Genomic DNA, 19,523 nt, shown 5'->3' with positions numbered 1-19,523 from the left:
AAAACAAGCTAAATAAGATCTTCTAATATAGTTAAACATTTACATAAGTGGCAACAGATGGACCGCCTCCCACAGAACTGCAATTGAAATGCAAAGGCTGATGAACTTTGGAAAGATTTGTTATTGTGTAGAATTGCCTTCTTTGTGTAGCCAACAAAATTTGGCTGCCTTTCCTGTATTTCCCATATGGCTTTCAATCTTTTTCCACAGTAGGAATGCTTATTTTTAGAAACAGTATAACAGTATTCCTTTCTTAGCAGCCTCACAGCTGTTTGCACACATTAGTCCATTGTTTAGTTAACAACTAAACATTACTGAAAGTAAGATTAACAATTAAACACTAACACATAAAAATAATGAAATGGTTAGGAATCACAATGTCTCCAACTAATATGGAAGATATTTATTGAGGATCAACAGTGTAATATTCATGTATAGTAAGTGAGATATTTGTCCTAGGTAGGGTTCAAGTCCTCTGACAGACTATGTTATGAACGATATCTATGAGGATGAAGTTTCATGTCTGATGAAGAGGTGAAGACAAGACAATGATGTATTTGTGGCTCATAGTTCAGCCTAAAACATTTTTAATAAGGGAATATGAAAGCTTGTTGACAGATGGACAAAGTCTATCTATTGAAAAGCAGTGAGATTGTGTGGAAAAAGGATATATTTGTCTTTTCTGAAAGTTGATTAAAATAAATTCTAGAGCCAGAGTGCGATAATTTTTTACTTATCCTGGAAGCTATGAAGTTAAGGAAATAGATGTGTTTCTGAGCATTAGGTTTTTAAACAGAAACTTTGGTATCAGAGGTATAAGTAAGACAACAATCACTGAGATAGCTTCATATACCACACACACACAAAAAAGGAGCAGCCCAACATGTTTCAGGAAAACTTTCATTCAAAGCTAGCTTTAGGCTCGTATGAAATTAAACAAGTAGACCAGGCAAACTGTGTTTAACTAAACTTTAAAAAAATATATTGTCAAAGGCTTTCATGGCTGGAATGTTTTCAGTCTTCTAAAGCTCACCTAAAAACATCTTCTAAAATGTAGCCTGAGAAGATTTTTTTTTATTTCACCAATGAATGAAATCATACCAAATTTGGCAACAAAACATCTCACAACACAAGGAGTGACCATCACTCAAAAATCATGATATTGTCATTTGGTAGTTGTAGTTGCTGGAATTTATAGTTCACCTACAACCAAAGAGCATTCTGAACTCCATCAATGATGGAATTGAACCAAACTTGGCACACAGATCTCCCATGACCAACAAAAAATACTGGAAGGGTTTGGTGGGCATTGACCTTGAGTTTGGGAGTTGTAGTTCACCTACATCCAGAGAGCACTGTGGACTCAAACAATGAAGAATCTGGACCAAACTTGGCACAAGCACTCAATGCGCCCAAATATGAACACAGATGGAGTTTTGGGGAAATAGACCTTGACCTTTGGAAGTTGTAGGCACTGGGATTCACAGTTCACCTACAATCAAAGAGCATTCTGAACCCCACGAACGACAGAATCGGGGCAAACTTCTCACACAGAACCCCCATGATCATCAGAAAATACTTAAGGCTATCCAATCCAACTCCCTTCATCAGGGCAAGAAAACGTAATCAAAGTCCTCCTGACAAAGAGCCATCCAGCCATAAATAGATACATAGATAGATAGATAGATAGATATGATTCACACACACACAGATATAGTATCATAGATTTGAAAGAGACCCTTAAAGAAGGACATTGATATGTTGCATGTTCCCGGGTGGGCAAACCAGACAAAGAAGCAGCAAGAAATACTGTTTACCCACAAGCATAAAGAAATTACAAATATTAGAAACCAACACTTTCTCATTACTTTATTTTCCAGATCAACAGACTGGGCCACAGCAACGCGTGGCAGGGGACAGCTAGTATCTTCTATGAAGCACTATCTCTGATTTAATCTGCCTGCTGATTTCTTAAGAAAGATACCTGCTTGGATCCTTAAACTTCTCTCTTATCATTTTCTTGGCATCTGCTTTTCTGATGTATGCAATTTAGCCCAGATAATGGTATCAATCTAGTCTTGTATTTTACTAACAACAAAAGTCTGATGCCTCATTCACACACTTATAGAGGCATAGCTCTCTCTCTCTCTCTCTCTCTCTCTCTCTCTATATATATATATATGCTGTATAACTGTAAATACCTCATGTTTCTATGACATCAAAACAGTGTAGCCAATGATATTGATTAAAATCTGGTCTTCACCCATACCCATTTCTCTTGTAGGTTTTTTTTTTTAGCACTGAATGCCTTTCACCCAGTATTTTTGCTGTATATTGCCTACCCTATATACTCATGTATATATATTAAAATTTAAGCCAAAAATCAACCAGAAGAACCAGGGTTGACTTTTCCATGGGTCAATGTGAGTACTGCACCTTATATAAAAAAGAGAATGGTCCCCTTCTTTTAGTGAAATATTGAAAGGAAAGAGCTAAGTTTTCCAGGGGAAACCTAAAAGAAGCACCAACCCCATCTGCACTCTTCACCATGGTGATTGATCCCTTGATATGTCATTAGTGCTTTTCCCTCTCCATGGAATAATGCTTGACTTGTTTACAGGTCTTATCAAAAACCATAATTTTGGTCCCCAAACCACTCCTCAATATATACCCAGGGCTAACTTTGACATGAGTATATACAATAATTATTTGAGTAAAGTACAACTGGTCAAGGTAGTCTCTCAAAATACAGCCTGTTGATTTTTGTGGATTTTTGAGCTGCAAACTAAAGAGACCTTGTTGTTTTTCACATTGATCAGCTTGACAAACATAATCCCTTTATATCCATACATGTGACATTTTGAAAGTAACAATGACTGTGAAGGGTTTTCAGTCAAGAACATAAGAGCAGATTCAATCAAGAACATCATAGCAGAGCCATGTAAATATACTCCGTTGCATGTGCAAACATATGCCTTTGAATGAGTTTGATGAAAGCAAACAACTGCTCAGAGGTGAGCAACCTTATCTTAATCCTACGGTGGTTGAGAATAGCATATCACTGTTTTGTTGTGATCAATATCAGATTATATCCCATGTGTACTGGAAGATGATGGTAGGGCATGAGAGGAATTAGAAAAGTTAATTTCCCCTTCCTTATTTTATTGGAAGTTGAACTGGAATACTGATTTGGATGTATCTTATCAATATGTGCCTTTCCTAATTGTGTTTAAGCTATTATCTTATTATGCTGTGATCCTCATTTTTAATCACAGTTGTATCTTTCCTTTGACTTTGATGGACTTAGTTTTTGGCATAGATTTTTGGATATCAAAAGTGAAAAGAAGCAAGGAAACAAGTGTGGAGAATTTATATCTTCTACTCATTACTTGCTACTCCATCTACTCCAGTATTTCCAAGGATATCTCCTGTGGTACTTTAGAGAACTCTTCTTTCTGATATTTTCTGGCACAGGGAAAGAAACAAATGCTTCATAAAACATTAATAAGGCAAAGTGTTGACATAATATATTGTAATTCTTTTAGATACACAGCATGAGGACATCAGTGAGCAGATGTTTGAAGTAATGCACTATGATTGTCCTGAAAGAGCTATTGCTTCATATAGGGCCAATCCATAATATGGAGTTATTAAAAGGTTCATCTGGCTTCCATCTGTCATCCAAGATTTGGGCTGAAAAACTGAGGAAGCAGAGCTGCGATTTCTAAAGGTGAACATCATAAACTGTGTGATAGCAAGAGATTTTTTCTTTTTGGTAATTAAAATATCTTCATGCAAAGCAGTATAGATAAGAGATGAGAACATGATACTATTTTGCATTTTACTATTACAGGGAGCCCCCGATGGCGCAGTGGGTTAAACTGCTGAGCTGCTGAACTTGTTGGTTGAAAGTCACAGGTTCGAATCCGGGGAGAGGCGTGAGTTCCCACTGTTAGTCCCAGCTTCTGCCAACCTAGCAGTTTGAAAACATGCAAATGTGAGTAGATCAATAGGTACCACTCCGGTGGGAAGGTAAGGGCGTGCCGTACAGTCATGCTGACCATATGACCTTGGAGGTGTCTACGGACAATGCTGGCTTTTCAGCTTAGAAATAGAGATGAGCACTAACCCCCAGAGTCGGACACGACTGGACCTAATGGCAGGGGAAAACCTTTACCTAACCTATTACATGGCAGGGTCCATCTATTATTGTGTGCCCAGAGATCTCCACAAATACCTGGAGGAAATCCTCAAAGGTGTTGCATTTAGCTCTTCTCTCTTCCTTACTGACAGCTCTGAGCTCTTAGTTGGTTGTGTTCCTCAAAAATATGTTTGATGGTCCCACAGGCAAGGGTATGTCTGCCATTCATTGACTGTGAGTCTGGTTTTACTTTTCTCTCTGTCTCCATGGCATCCCATGGAGGTTTGTGGTTCCCATGTCTTGGAACATTGATTCCACTCTGGGTGTAATTTGAACTTCAAAGGATCTATCCAGGATGCTTTCCCAATCTTGGAGATATTCAGCACTTCAGATAGCACATTCATTGTTTAACTAAACTCAGAGGATATTCACCACTCTACCAATATGGAAGGTTTGAATGCTTGCTAATGACTTCTTGTTGAACTATTCTATAGATGCCCCCAGACACTTTGGGGCAGGGAAGGGGAATAATGTTTGGCATGTGGATGAGTGAAACTATGTATATTGAAACTGTGAATAAGTAAGTCAAATTGTACTTGTTTTGCCATCTTTCCATAATTATAAAGATAAAAAAGGCAGAATGCAATTCTCAGGGCACAACTGGTAGTGGGCAACATTTGGAATGGTGAGTCACATGGTCTTCAGTTACCAAGAAACTGCTAATATTCTTTAACATCTACTTTTCCATGGTTATGTTGCATGCTCTTCTGTGGACCTCGTTATAATTGGGAACCATTAACCTCTGAAATGTTGGAGGTTATTGTTAGTGTAATTGTCTTCACACTCCCATATGCTAAGAGCCTAGGGTTGGATATTATCACCACAAGAGCCTCTGGAACTTCCTATAATGGGACGTTTTTATAGCTGGTTCTAAGCACATTAGAGACATGCAGTGAAATTTGCTTCCCTTGACAAAATATGGCATGCCAAAATGGTATAATTAAGTGGCAATATTCCAGCTACAGCAGTAGGTCCTTTTTCAATGCCACTTATTTCTGAGATGGTGACCAACACCTTCAGGAAAAGAAAAACAAAAGCTGAGAGTTCAATTATAACTCCAATTAATTGGGGTTTTAATATTTCTCATGAAAACATAATCTACCAGGATGGCTTTCTAATGAATGGGGCTTGTTGAATTGCAGTCCTCCTCACCTCTGAAAAAAATGGCACTTGAATAATTTCTGCATTAGGGAAAGTAGTTATCAGCATTTCTTTCCATTACAATACCAGGGGAAGAGAACAGATTTGAATTTCAACAGGGCTGTGAGCTTTAAATGATGTAAATATTAATTAATTAACAACTTGCCTCCCTGAAATGACTCCTGCTGCAATTCAAGCTACAATTATCTAGGGCTATACTAAGCTCTGGTGAGCACAATCTGTATCCATCTAGCAGCTTCCCAATCTAGCTGATATTTTGAATTGAAATTGTTTTAAAATGGCCCCAAAGTTTTTTTTTAAAAAAAATGATATAGGAGACCATGATTCGAATTCTCAGTTGGCTATAGAAACTCACTGGATAGCCTGAGTAAGTTACATTGTCTCAGTCAAATGCCCACTGAGAAAATCTTGTGAATATTTTTTTTTGACAGACTGACTCGAAGACACAACAATAGCAATAATTGAAAGACAAACAGACACCATTACAGCACTATGATTACATTTTAGTTGCCCTGGTTTCACCAACTGAATTGTGGTATTTGCTATTTAGGGTTATTTAGAATTGCCAAGAGTCAATATGGTGTAGCGGTTTGAGCATTGGTCTATGACCCTGGAGATCAGAGTTTGAATCCTTGCTTGGCCATGGAAAGCCATTAAGTTGCACTGGGAAAGGAGGAAGGCATCAGAGGAAGACAAAGACATCTGCCCCTTCACCAAATCTTGCAAACACGCACACACACACACACACAAATATGCTCACCTTTGGTTGCCATAGGTTAGGAAGGATTCAAAGTTATATAACAACCATTAATTAAAATTCTTGGGCAGAGATCTCTTGTACATCACGTAACTGCAAATCCCAAGTTCTAAAAAAAGATATATGATACACAGCAGTTGAAGTTGTTTTTGCCTTCTAAAATTATTAATAGGCAGCTTTCCCCCTCTCTTAACATAACAAGTCTCCAAGTCATTAACATCCCCAAGGCTATTAACAAGATGTTAATATATCACAGTGGCTAGCTGATATTTTATCCATGTGAATTATAAAGGAAGGAAAACTCCCTCTGCATTTTGATCATGCTTTTTTCCCCCTGGCTCACCTTCTAAATTACTAACCAAAAATCCAGACTAATCTGACAATGGGTAAAAGAGAATCAGTCCTTATTGATCTGACCCTGGACCAGTTCTAGTATCTAAAAGGAATAGGACAAAAGGAACAAGCCTAGGCTAGGTCATAACTTTCTAGTTAGGTGTTGCGGTATTGATGAATGGATGTTAATGTGCCTCTAGTTTGTTTCCTTCCTTCACAAAAAAAAAAAAAAAAAAAAAAAAGAAAGGGAAAAAGAAAGAAAGAAAGAAAGAAAGAAAAGATGAAGGCAAAGAATAGACATGGCATTTTAGTTCAGGAAAATTGGAGTACACTTAGACATATGGGAAATTAACAGCTTTTGTTCATTCCCAGAATGGATCAAACTGCTCTGCAATAACAGGAATTTAACTTCTCCACAAACGTCTTGCTTGTGAGAAGATTTCCTTCATCCCAGCCACACCTGCTTTTAGTGTTTTTGCTGATAGCCTTGTGTTATTGAAATGTATGTAACTGGAAAACCTTGTCCACCACGTAATTGTAAAGAGCTAAATCTTCTTCCGATCACAGCTTTTATATTTGCCATGTAGTTTGGTGAAAACACTGTCAAACAATTTCTTCCTACCCAGAAGATTCAAGCATCATCCACTATCGCTTTCAATCTCACCTTTCCAGTTGGGAGGTGGGGAAGGACTCATATGACATCCCTACAATTTTGCAGAAAAAGGACATGGTAGTTTATACTGACCCTGCTGTGAAGTATGTCTGCTGTCCGTAGATGGGTTGAACTGCCACAATTGCTCATGCTAACAGATAAAATGAGGCTTTTAAGCCATTAAATCTCAGCCAGCCACCTTAGAACTAAGTCTTTCTATTACTAGAATTAGGAAGAAGAGCACTGCTTTCTTTTGGCCATCTAAAATTGATTTGAAAATAGCAGGTAATTGCTCTCAAGTGATGAGATTGCACTGTTAAATTCTAAGGCATTTTACCTGAACAGGTTTCGTTTAGTAGTAATCACTTCACACAAAACCAAAGATATATTCTGGACAGCAGATATATTCAGGGTGTGAGGATGCACTTTTTTCAGTTTTGAAGCTGGGTTCCCAGTGAAGGCAACAATTCTCATTATTGATCAAAGTGTCTAATCTAACTATATGACAATTGTAGCCAAAATTCACCAGGTGTTCGATTGTCAGTAGCTTCCCCACAATCCTTTTTGCTTTTTTACAAAATGCTTCCATAAACCCATGCTCTCCCAATTTTGTAAGATATAGGGTAATTGCATTACTGAAGAAGAATAAGAAGATGAAAGATGACACGGATCTGTATAAAATCACACAAATTCAATAATTATATAATTTATATATCATGTCTACAGTACCTCTTATCCTAGCAATGAAGACTATGGGTAATTGATGTGTGTGTGTGTGCCCTCTACAACTTTGCATCAAAATGCAATTTTGGACTGAATTACAACATGTCCTGGGTGAATTACAGCCTATTTGGCACTTCCTCTCTCTTAAGGACCATATCCTTTGCCTGGGGCCGACCCAGCATTGTACCAGGAGTGCCTTTGACGATTTCAGCAGATATCACCAGAGATGTCCTGCTTTAGGGAAGGTGCATTTGGCTGCACAAATTCACAGCTTGATTATTTGTTGTTCTCTGCATAAAGGAGCATGTACACTGTTTTGGCTGTCTTCCAGAAGCTTAAAAGTGGTGGGGCCAGTCTAACGTCCTTAGTTATGGGAGTGCTACAGTCAAAGTACTGCTATATGTGTACCAGCCAGCCTAACTTCATGAAGCGTTGGGATATGCAATAGGACTTTTTTGAAAGCTCTCACATTCTTGACAGACTAAAATGACAAGAGGTGTTCTTTCAGATATCTTGACACCAAATCATTTAGAACTTTGTAGATTAGTACCAACATCTTTTATTGAGTGTGGAAGCCAATTCGAAACCTAGTAGTCACATAGGATTTTTGGACCCACCTGATTTGGAATTACACAAAAGATGGCATATTGTGTTGGAGGGGCACTTTTGGGATCAACTTGCATTGCACGTGATCCTTTACATTCCTTGTGTTAGGAGTTAGGGTGTGATGCAGCAGTCCATTCTCCTTGGAAAATAATTGATATCTGATACAAGGCTGTAAAAACAGCCAAAGGAGGGAACTGAGTGTTTTCTAGAAATAATAGAAAGTATTATTTGGGAAAAGGCTTTGTCCCTACCTAAAATTCCTCACTAGATAATAAGTTCCTTCTATTGTTGAATTACAGTGGGTCCTTGGTATTCACTGAGGCTTGGTTCTAGGACCCATCATGGATACCAATATGCAAGGATGCTGAAATCCCATAAGATACAATGGTGTTACAAAATAGTGCCCCTTATATAAAATGACAATTTGTTGTTTTGGTTTACCCAATTGCTACTACTGTCAAACTTATGCATGTGCATACATCCATTGGGGGGGGGGGGGATATATGTGTGCATATATATATATATATATATATATGCACAACAATGGTGTATTTTGCATCCCAAAAAGTATAATTTGCACAAAATACAATGTTTTCTGCACAAAACTAGGTTTTGTGCAAGAAATGCTTTCCCGTGAAAAGCAAGGGGTATTTATTTTGCAAACAATTTTGACAAAACCAACATTGTAAAACAAAAATAATTGAAAATTACCCACCCAATTTCCCAATCATTTTGTGGAGAGAAAAAAAGATATTATTCATTCTTACATACAAGGATGTGACAAGGGAAGTTTTACATCATACTCCAGGCACAGAGCCGATTTTCTCTGCTGCTGGAAAAAACCAAAATCCAAACTTCAGACATCTTTGTCTCCCCCACATTGATAAAATAATGAGATGAACACAAGACATTCGCTTGTACTGTTTCTATGCTGCATATCACAATCAGTATTATCTGTGATTTGTTGTTGTGAAAGCCTTTTTTTAAAAAAAAGATAGATAAATATGTCTTAAAATTAAGATGTATACATTTGATAAAGCAACCCATTCAAAGAAATCAAATTACTTCATGATGGAACATAGGTAAGCACAATGCATCGTGTTGTTACGGTACCTTTGTCCTGAACATTTTCTATGTGTTGGATATGGTTAGTTTGTTTTAAAAAATCTAATGAATATAGAACAGGGTGCCTTATCAAAATTCTGTAAATTATGGCACTCTGGAGCTGGTGTGCCTGTCCTACTGAGGGCTATCAAGGTAGCAGGGACATTCATTATTTTCCATGGAACTGTCATGTTGCTATTATTTATTGTGGTCTGTCCCTGCATTATATTTTGAACTGAATCTTTTGCAGGCTGAAAATGCAACTTCAAAATGCATCCTACCTCCCCAGAAACATCACAAGCCAGAAGGAGAGAAATGGCAGAAGAAAGAATGGGAGAAAGGGAGGGGAAAGGCAATACTGAGTATGTGAAACCTGACAACAAGGACATATGACGGTTAGGGCAAGGAAAAGGTAGGCATAAATTCACCCCAATTACATTTTATTCTGTTTTTAATCAGCATTTTTTGAGTGTCCTTAAATTTAGGTTTGTCAGGAATTTTAACTGTTTAATCACCTGCTGTTTGACTACAGAATGCATTGATTTACTCACAGACCATTAAAAAACTGAACCAAAAGCTTTATAACACTGATTATATTGATGAAGTATTCTATTCACTGCAGCTGCCACCTGAACTTGTTTTCCCCAAACATGGCTGACATGAAAAACTTTAGCACATGGATGACTCTTGCTCCTCCTTCCCCTCCTCCCAGTGTTATTGTGGATTGCATCTCAAATGTATTTTGTTAGAAGAGATCTGAACTAGCAGAGGGTTTGGCTGAAAGATGGGGAAGAAAGCAATTTAAGCCAATTTTCTTCTTCCTCAGGTACTTCCAGTGCAGCTAAAACATAACAGCCAACAACTTCCAAAAACAACTTAAATCACACAAATTAGAAATGATATAAGCAGATAAAAAGAACAGTACAGTTAAAATAATCTAAAGAGTGGAACATCATCCTAAAAGACCTTGCTTTAACAACTGTAAATTCTCAAATGCCTGTTGGAAAACAAAGATATTGCCTGCTGATGGTAGGACTGCAAGTTCTAGTATGAAGAGTATTCCAGAGTTTTGGAGCAATCATTGAGAAAGTGCTAAGTCATTTTCTTATTCCTTCTCTTCCTTGCATTAGACCATGTATTTGTTTATTGGCCATTATAATAAAAATCAGACATGATGTGTCTTACAAGGAAGACTTAGCTGTATTCTTTCTCTCTCTGTGTGTAGCTGGTTGTTCAGCTTCTGCTCTCCCGTTAGGATTACTCTGCTTGAGATATTTCTCACTATTTACTATGGCGTCTACCATCTCTCAGATTTTTCCAAAAACTGAAGGAGAGCAAAAATACAAACATTCTGTGTTATAATTATTTTAGCTCAAAGAGAATTAATGGTGATTTGGGCCACAGCTATATGGACAAATATTCTATAGAGGAACATAGGCATTGCAGAAAAAGTATATTGTGCCACAAATGAAGTCAAATGAAAAAGGGCATTTTTCTAAGTTAATTCTTTCTTTTAGTCTAGTTGAGATAATACAGTATTGCTCTGTGGAACATTGGGGGAACAGAAACATCCCACTCATTGAGATGTATTCACACCTCTGTTTATCTAGACCAAGGTGGGAACTGGGCAGCTATAAGAAATGGAGAGGCCATATTAGCCCCTTAGGAGACCATTGCCCTCCACCACAAAAATACCCACAAAGGGGTGTTCTAGAAGGTTGTTGTGGTTGTTTTTTGCCACGGCCCATTTTAAATTCAGAAGGAGCATTTGAAAAAAGAAAGAAATAATAGAAGTCACTTCTGTTTTATTTTCTGTTTTATATAAACATAAACAACATTTCCCCTATGACTAAAAGGACCCTGGGTGGAAGCATGACAAAATGCCCCCCCCCTCTCAAATGCCATTTAGAGGGCATTTGGGAACATTTTGGGGGGTTTGTTTGGCCCCAGTGACTTGAAATGGCCCTGCTGGCTGCATGAAACCTGTGGGTTTCATTTTGCCCAGCCTGATCTAAATCACACCTCAACAAATAAAATTGGTGTGCATGGATTCTGTTTCATCAGCGTCATGAGAATAAGGTCTAAGAAAATGATAATCAAAACAGCCATAACATCTCTGCTTGTAGTGCCTAGCCATGAATACAAAACAGATCAGGACAGAATATACAGACACTGAACAATGAATTACGAGAGAGGGAGGTGTGGGGAGGCTTCGAATTGTAGTGAAAAATGGCTTCAATGGCCATTACTTCAACTATCTCAGATTTTATTGCGTGCAAGGGCCTTTGTAAGATTTCTCTCTACCTGCCGTGTTAAACAGAATTTTTCCTAGCTGAAAATTTCAATAAAATTGAGAATGGTAATATCAAAACTTTAAAATCTGAGGCTTCAAATTTAGGATTCTTGAACTTTTTGAAGACTGCACTATCCCAGTTAAGTTAATCTTTTTGGTTGTAGGTAGAATATAGGCCAGGAATTGATTCCATATTTTTAAATCTTAGCATTTCCCCACCTACTCTTGTCAATATGCTTGTTCATTAGAAGTTCTTTATAGTTCCAGCTAACCACATTTTCACACAACTAATCCAAGCAATAAAATTGCCCTCCACCTTTTATAGCAAATCGAAGCTTGTAAATACTAAATAAAACCAAATTGCCTCACAAAAGAATGCAAGCTCATCTAGCCAAATTTATTTTAACAGCCAGTCTTGAATATCCAAAATTAAGTCTTTATTCCTATTTCTCAAAAGACATCTTAACACTCATAATTGCCTTGTTTTTGTGGTGTGTGTGGTAATATTACTAACTGCCGCATTTTCACACACACACCATAAATGTTTCAAATATGACAACAAACTTTTGCTTGCGCTCAAAGTTATAATCTATCAAAACAAAACAACCACAATAAATTTGTTTCTGGCAGCCCAGGTATATTTATTATATAAATATATTACAAAAGAGCCTCTGTACTTCAGGCTGTGCAATCATTACCATTATAAACACATTGTTTTTCTAGGCTTTACAGCTCAACTATAAAACTTTTGCTCTGGGCAAAAAAATTGATATACATTTTTCGAGTGGCTACAAAGTTTTGATTTTTTTTTCAAGAAAAAGAGCTTTGAAGGTTTCTTATTTAAGTTAGAAGGTTAAAGAAGTATCTGGATGTGATGGAAGTTTATTTTCCCTACAATCATAGGTGACTATGTTTTCTAGCATGATGCAACCTTAGTGTAGTAATATTAGAAGAAGGTTCTTTTCTTTATGAGGTCACATTGAAACTTGCAAGTACAATAATACTAAAACTAAAATGGAACAGCTTTTATGTTGGGAAATAGAATCAGAACAGCATGATCCTTGACTAGTAATTTAGTGATAGAAGCATAGCACCACTGAATATTAAAGTTGGAAAGGATCACAAAGGCTATCTATCTAGCCCATCCTCTTGCAATGCTGTAACACCCCTCTATAAAAGATGGTTAGGTTAGGTAATTTATAACATGATTTATTGAAAACAGTCATTGTTTGGTTTTGGATTTTATGAATGGACTTATTAGAAAATGCATAAGGATGTGGTTAAACTACCACTCCCATCACCATCTGCTCTTGCCCCCCTGAACCCGACCAGCACTTAAAGTTGTTCATGGTGGGTATGTGTGTCAAGTTTGGTCCAGATCCATAGTTGATGAGGCTCACAGTACACTTCGCATATGGGTGAACTATAACTCCCATCGTCCTCTGACATTGTCCCCCCACCCCAAACCTGTCAGTACTTAAAGTTGATCTTGGTGAGTCTGTGTTCCAAGTTTGGGCCAGATCCATTGTTGATTGAAGTCACAGTACTCTCTGGAAGTGGTAACCATCCTGGAAAGTATATCCATCCATACTTCAACTTCTCTCTCTCTCTCTCTCTCTCTGTCTGTCTATAGATACATAGATTTGAATCCATTGGCTCATGTTGTTTGGGGCAGAAGAAAATAAACTAATTCCATGGTTTTCATGACATCCCTTCAGATTTTTAAACATGGTTATAATATCTTTTCTCAGTCTTCTCTTCCCCAAACTAAACATATCCAGCTCACTCCATTATTCCTTATAAAACTTGCTTTTTGAACTTTAACCATCTATGTCACACTTCTTTGGACATGTTCCAGCTTGTTGGTATCATTCTTGAATTTTGGCAACCAGAACTGGATACAATATTTCAGTTGTCTAAAGTGAAATACAAGAGCACTACTGCTTCCTGAACAATATACTCGTCTTAATTCAATCCAGAACTGAACGAAAGTTTTGGCTGCTGCATTACTATTAACTACTGTGCCACTTCTAGTCTGCTAAAACCATAAAACCTTTTTCAAATGGACTGCTTTGAAGTCAGGCGCCACCCATCCTTTATTTTTTCATGGGTGTGTAAGTGAAGGGCACCAAGAGGTATCAGATTGGCCACCTCTTGTCTTTTAGAAGGAAAATTAAGACCTGGTTATGGGATCAAGCTTTTGATCAGTGAGCAGCAAGTGGAAGAAGATCACACAACTTATGGCAATGAATGGACCCAGACTGGTTTTTGGATTTTGATTTTAAATGATGTGTCTTAATTGTTTTAATTGTTGTTTTAATTTTTAATATTTTGATTGTACTGTGGTTGTTTTTATGATGCTAGCATTGTATGATGCTTTTGTTAAGCCACCCTGAGTCCCCCTTTGGGGGGAGAAGGGCAGGGTATAAATATAGGAAATAAATAAATAAAGATTTGATGTTTCAAGGACAACATATGCAATTTGCCAAATAGTCACTGTTGTATGTTTTTATGTTGAATGTTTTTACATTGTGTAAATGCTATTTTAAATTGTAAGTTGCTCGGAGCACCTTGGTGGAGAGCGACTAATTAAGAAATGAAGTGAAGTGAGGTGAAGTGAAGTGAATTGAAGCAGCACCCATTTTTTAGGATTGTCAGTCACTGAACTGGTTATCATTTCTTGTAGTGGACACTACAAAAATCAATTCTTTTAGTGGGCACTACATAACTACATTGTTGACTGATGTTTTGTATCACGGATTTTGGTCTACCTGTCATAGGTTCCTCTACTTCTGAACAGGCCAGAATCTCCTTGGTGACTTAAAATGCTTCAAGTATGATCTTCAGTGCTGTGCAACCATAGAAGCATAGACTTGGAAGAGACCACAAGGGCCATCCAGTCCAATCCCTTTCCATGCGGGAAAACAGAATCAAAGCATTTCTAACAGATGACCATCCAGCCTCTTGATGAAGTCTCCAGTGAAGGAGACTTCACCAAGCTCTGAGGCAGCTTATTCCACTGCCAAATCATCATGATCACCATCACACTGAAGGAAAACCTAGTATTTAAGTGGAATCTTTTTTTCTTGCAATTTGAATTCATTGCTCCATGTCTTAGTCTTGAGGGCAGCAGATGTGTCCAGTGCTTCCTTGCAATAACTTTGCAATAACAGCCAGAGAATGGTGGGGTGCAGCTCCTTCCCACATTGAGTGTCAATTGGTTTTTGCCTGCTATTATTCATAAAATATGCCTGTAGCATGAATCCTATGGGCTGTATCAGAATGGCCATTTAAAACCATGATTTAATTAATGATATCTTAACCAACTACACAATTTCAGTTAACATTATTGAATTAATTTCTCCAATTAATTTGAATTATCTGAATTAATTATTCAAAGCTAATGTCACAAGCTCTAGGTTTTTATTATGAGTCATGTGTGGTTGTTCTGTAACATAGTTTTATCCAAACTGTTGGTTTCAGCAGCTTAACTCTTCAGTTCAAATCCCTGTTTAGCTATTTAGTTCATATGATGCATCTATACTGTAGAATTAATACAGTTCAACACCACTTGAACTGCCACGGATCAATGGTATTGAATCCCATGAGTTGTAGTTTGTTCATGACGAGGCTCCGGCATTCTTTGACAGAGAAGATGAAATACCTTGTAAAATAACAACTTCAATGTTTCTATAGCATTGAGCCATGGCAGTTAAAGTGGTGCCAAACTGTATTAATTCTGCAATACAGACACATCCCTAGTCACGTACCCTTTTCATAGTCTGTCTATCTCACTATCCTGTTGTTAGAACAAAATGTGAGGTGGACAACAAGCCACTTAGTCTGCATTGAGGAAAAAATGATCTATCATTGCAGTAATTAAAATAAACCCTGGTAAATTAGTGATTTTATTTAGTTTTCATCTAACCACTTGAAAGACTTTATTTATCAGATGGTGGATGATTGTCTTTAGACATTGATAATGACATTTTTTTGAGTATGTGATGTGATGGAAATGTGATGTGATCAGTTCCAGCAGATAGAGGTGTGCAGGTCTACATTTTGTTTTACTGTATACACACAAATATAAAACAACAGGCTAAAGCAAGTTACATTACACTGATTGGAGGGAAGGTCATGCCATGAAACAAGTCAACACCACACTGAAGATGTTAGTGTCTGCTGTCAGGTTGTTATAGCTCGTGTAATACAATATTTTTATGCACTTGCTTCAAAGGAGGAAAAATATGGGGGTGTGAGAGGCAAGGTGCATAAAATCTGCAGGGCGTCTGGAACTTCTTTTCCACCTCAGATTTCATTTAAGGAGAGCAGTTCCTTAAAGGGTGACCTTAATCACATGACAGTGATGTACTGTATCATGTTCGGTTGTTTACTTATCTATTGGAGGAACTGATGGATCCGATAGACGAGCTTGTTTATCATGTTCAGCTCCTTGTCTAGTTGAGTCAGTAAAAGTTTTATCAGATTTAACGTGGGATGTGTTTATCAGGGGGGATGTGCGTGTTTAATGCAGTGTGCAATAGATAACAGGGTGGGTGTTGAGAGGGTAAGGATTTGTCAGTATTTCCATTACGATGCCCATTTGCCAGGTGTTTATCAGTCAGCAACAGCTCCCTTACTTGTCAACCTCGCCTCTATTTTTTAAGATACAAAATTGCTTTTATGTATGTTTGGCTCTTGCGAATGCAAAGGGATTCAAGTCACCTTGTGTAGGGTTTACCTCTGGCAGTGAAACATAACTGAACAGTGTGACAAGTCTTCTTAAATCTGAGGAAGACATATAGGTAGAGTATCCCTTTCCCTAAATGATTCAAAATATTTTCAATTTCAGTTTTTATTTTGGAGGGATTTCCTATATTTGCATATACATCCACAATGAGGTATATTGGAGATGGGACAGAAGTCTAAATACAAAATTCATGTATGCGTCATATACATGTCTTACAAATTTCATTAAGGGAATTTTATACACAACACATTGTTAGTACAACAGATAAATGATAAAACAAGGAACATAAGTAGTTCATAATAAATTCAAGATAAAATCACCAGCATAAGAGAGTGAATTGACATTATTGAAATGTGAATTTAATTGGTAATAGGGATTTTTTTTCTCTGGACTTTAATTGCATATTTAGGTTGCCTGTTATCATACTTATTGGAGAATAGTTATTGGACTAGCTTGTCTATTGCTAATAAATCTCTGTAAATAATTAGCACAAAGAGTACATGCATGCATCATTTGGCTTGTATATTTAGGGTGGAACATTAAAGTGCATCTAACTATAGCTTAAATTGTCACATTGCTTGAGTACCTCATGAACTTAATGGATTTTAGTCTCTTCGCCAACGTAGGGCTCTGTATGCATTTTGATAAGGATGTGGGAAGATAATCAAGCTGTATGTGAAACAAAATAATTCACATTTCTTTGGCCTTGGAAACTTTTTAAATACCTCATACACCTATGATTTTAATCCTTTCATTTTTATATTTTAACTTAGCAAATGCCATGACCTTTAGGCCAGCAATATTGTGCTTCAATGAAGCTATTTTTTTTCCAACTCTACTGTACATCTGTGAAACATGGACCATCTACAAACATCAGTGTGGCCTTCAAAAATCCTGTAAATCTCATGGAAAGACAGACAGACTAACATTAATGTTTTGAAAGAAGCAAAGCCTCCCAGCACTGAAATGATAATTCTCTGCCATCAACTTTGTTGGACTGGGTACATTGTCCAAATGGCCAATTACTGTCTCCCAAAGCAGTTATTTTATTTTCGGCTTAAGAATGGAAAAATGAAATTTTAGTCGACAACAATTTTTAAAAAATATGGTCTTAAAGCTAACTTTAAAAATGTTTCAAATTCCAAGAACTTGGAAGCCCTGGCACTCAAGTGTTGTTACTGGAGGTCAGCTATTTTCAATGGTGCTATGGATTTTGAAGTGACAGAAATACAGGGTGAAAGGAAGAAATGTGTCAAGAGGAAGGCACATCACGCAAATCCTTGTCATGACCACATTCCATCTAGAAATCTATGTCCTTGCTGTGACTGCCTTCCATCTGGAAATCTATGTCCTCAATGTGAAGGACCATGTGGATCCAGAATAGATCTTCAGTCTCTTACGGATCCGCTGCCAAGTTTCTATCTCTGGAAGACAATCTTACTTGGCCATGATGAATTGTTTGCTAAAATGCCGCACAGCTTACTCATATAACACTTTCACCACTACAGGATGTAGGACCCAGCAGAATTCAATTCAGGACAGGAAGAGCTAACTATGAAATTAATGTCAATCCTAAATGGAATGTAATTCAATGTTTGCTGGGATTGTTTTATTTTTGTAATTTTTCAATTAGTTTTTAATTTTTTGTTGCCTCCAAAGCCAAATAATGGGTGATACACATGTACATGTGCATACAGTGTGTGTGTTAAGAAACAAAAGTTGATAAATGAATAAACAAAATGCTTTGGTTTCTGCCTTCTTCCCTTGTCCATTTCAGTGTTCTTAAATGGATGGTGGTTTTACTAATTATGCTTTAAACTGAAACTATATAATTTTAAAATCTTAGGTCTATGAATCCAGGCATTTTCTCTTTTATCCAAAGTATTTGGTAGAGATTGAATCTTGATTCCAAAGAAGTTTCTTGATGTGGATTGCAGATTAGTGATCCCTGAAACATATAAAGAGGCCCATAGTGGGTTTTCCCTGCACCCTACAGATGGCAACTCGTATCTCTGCATTCACCATCACAAATACAGTTGTAGGACCAGCATTCAGTCTGGTCTCACTGAATATCTAGAGGTCAGAATTTAATCAGTTTCCCACACTATTCTTCCTCATTCAATGTAGATTATGGGAGAAGACACACCTTCAGAAATGGGCCCTCAAAGAATCATCCAACTGGTAAGTGTCTCCCAAACCAAAGCCTAAGTCTTCAGGGGGAAGAAAAGGTAAAAACATTATATAACATCATCTTGTGATGCCAGTGGTGATGGGAGTGGAATTCCTCATGATTCCTTTTGATCCTGCATGCTGGGATACATTCTCAGTATGTTGAAGCTACAGTATTCACTTCTGCCATTTCCAAGTGAGTATGAATAAAAGAAGCATTCAGAGAGAGAAATATTAAGATGCCTAGAGTTACTGGAGGAGTTAATATCTGTGAGGCAGACTAATATCATCTAAAATCCATACTGTGATCATAATCTGTGCAAGCTATTGAAGTAATTAAATATCTTTGTCATGCAGGATGCTTAAAGATGGTTGCATACTGCCTGCAAGTTGGAAGACCGTCTTACAGCCACACAAGAGACAATCCAAGTGGCCAGCTTCTGGTCAAAAATTTCCACATTTCCTGGTCAAAGAAAATTTAACATAATGCCAAATTCTTAACTTTGTTTGTGGTTTTTTTATACATTATAACTGCATTCTCAATTCACTCCTGACACAATAAATAAATAAGATGCCTAAAAACTCACAATGCAATTGTTTCTTTTTTGTAAGCTTTCCATGTTTTCCCATTTGCTCAAGAAGGAAAAATAGGAAAGATGTGCATGAACACTAGATTGGTGGAGTTAAGAATCCTTTCTCTGAACACATACCATTAGATTTGAGATCTTTGTGAGGCATTTTTGCAGCCAAGTATGTTATAAACATGCATTTGTT

At 37.2% G+C, this 19,523-nt stretch overlaps 1 long non-coding RNA gene across 1 annotated transcript; it reads left to right on the top strand.

The window, feature by feature from the left end:
• Positions 1 to 9,793: 9,793 nt before the first annotated feature.
• LOC137097089 (uncharacterized) lies at positions 9,794 to 19,316 on the top strand. The gene is made up of 3 exons (XR_010909968.1): positions 9,794 to 9,949; positions 18,708 to 18,761; positions 19,107 to 19,316. It is a non-coding gene; the product is annotated as an uncharacterized lncRNA (long non-coding RNA).
• The last annotated feature ends 207 nt before the right edge of the window (positions 19,317 to 19,523 follow it).

This window comes from Anolis sagrei, chromosome 5 (assembly GCF_037176765.1).
Source record: "Anolis sagrei isolate rAnoSag1 chromosome 5, rAnoSag1.mat, whole genome shotgun sequence".
Taxonomy (NCBI): domain Eukaryota; kingdom Metazoa; phylum Chordata; class Lepidosauria; order Squamata; family Dactyloidae; genus Anolis; species Anolis sagrei.
Note: the sequence above shows the minus strand (reverse complement) of the source record. Positions and strands in the feature narration are given on the sequence as shown.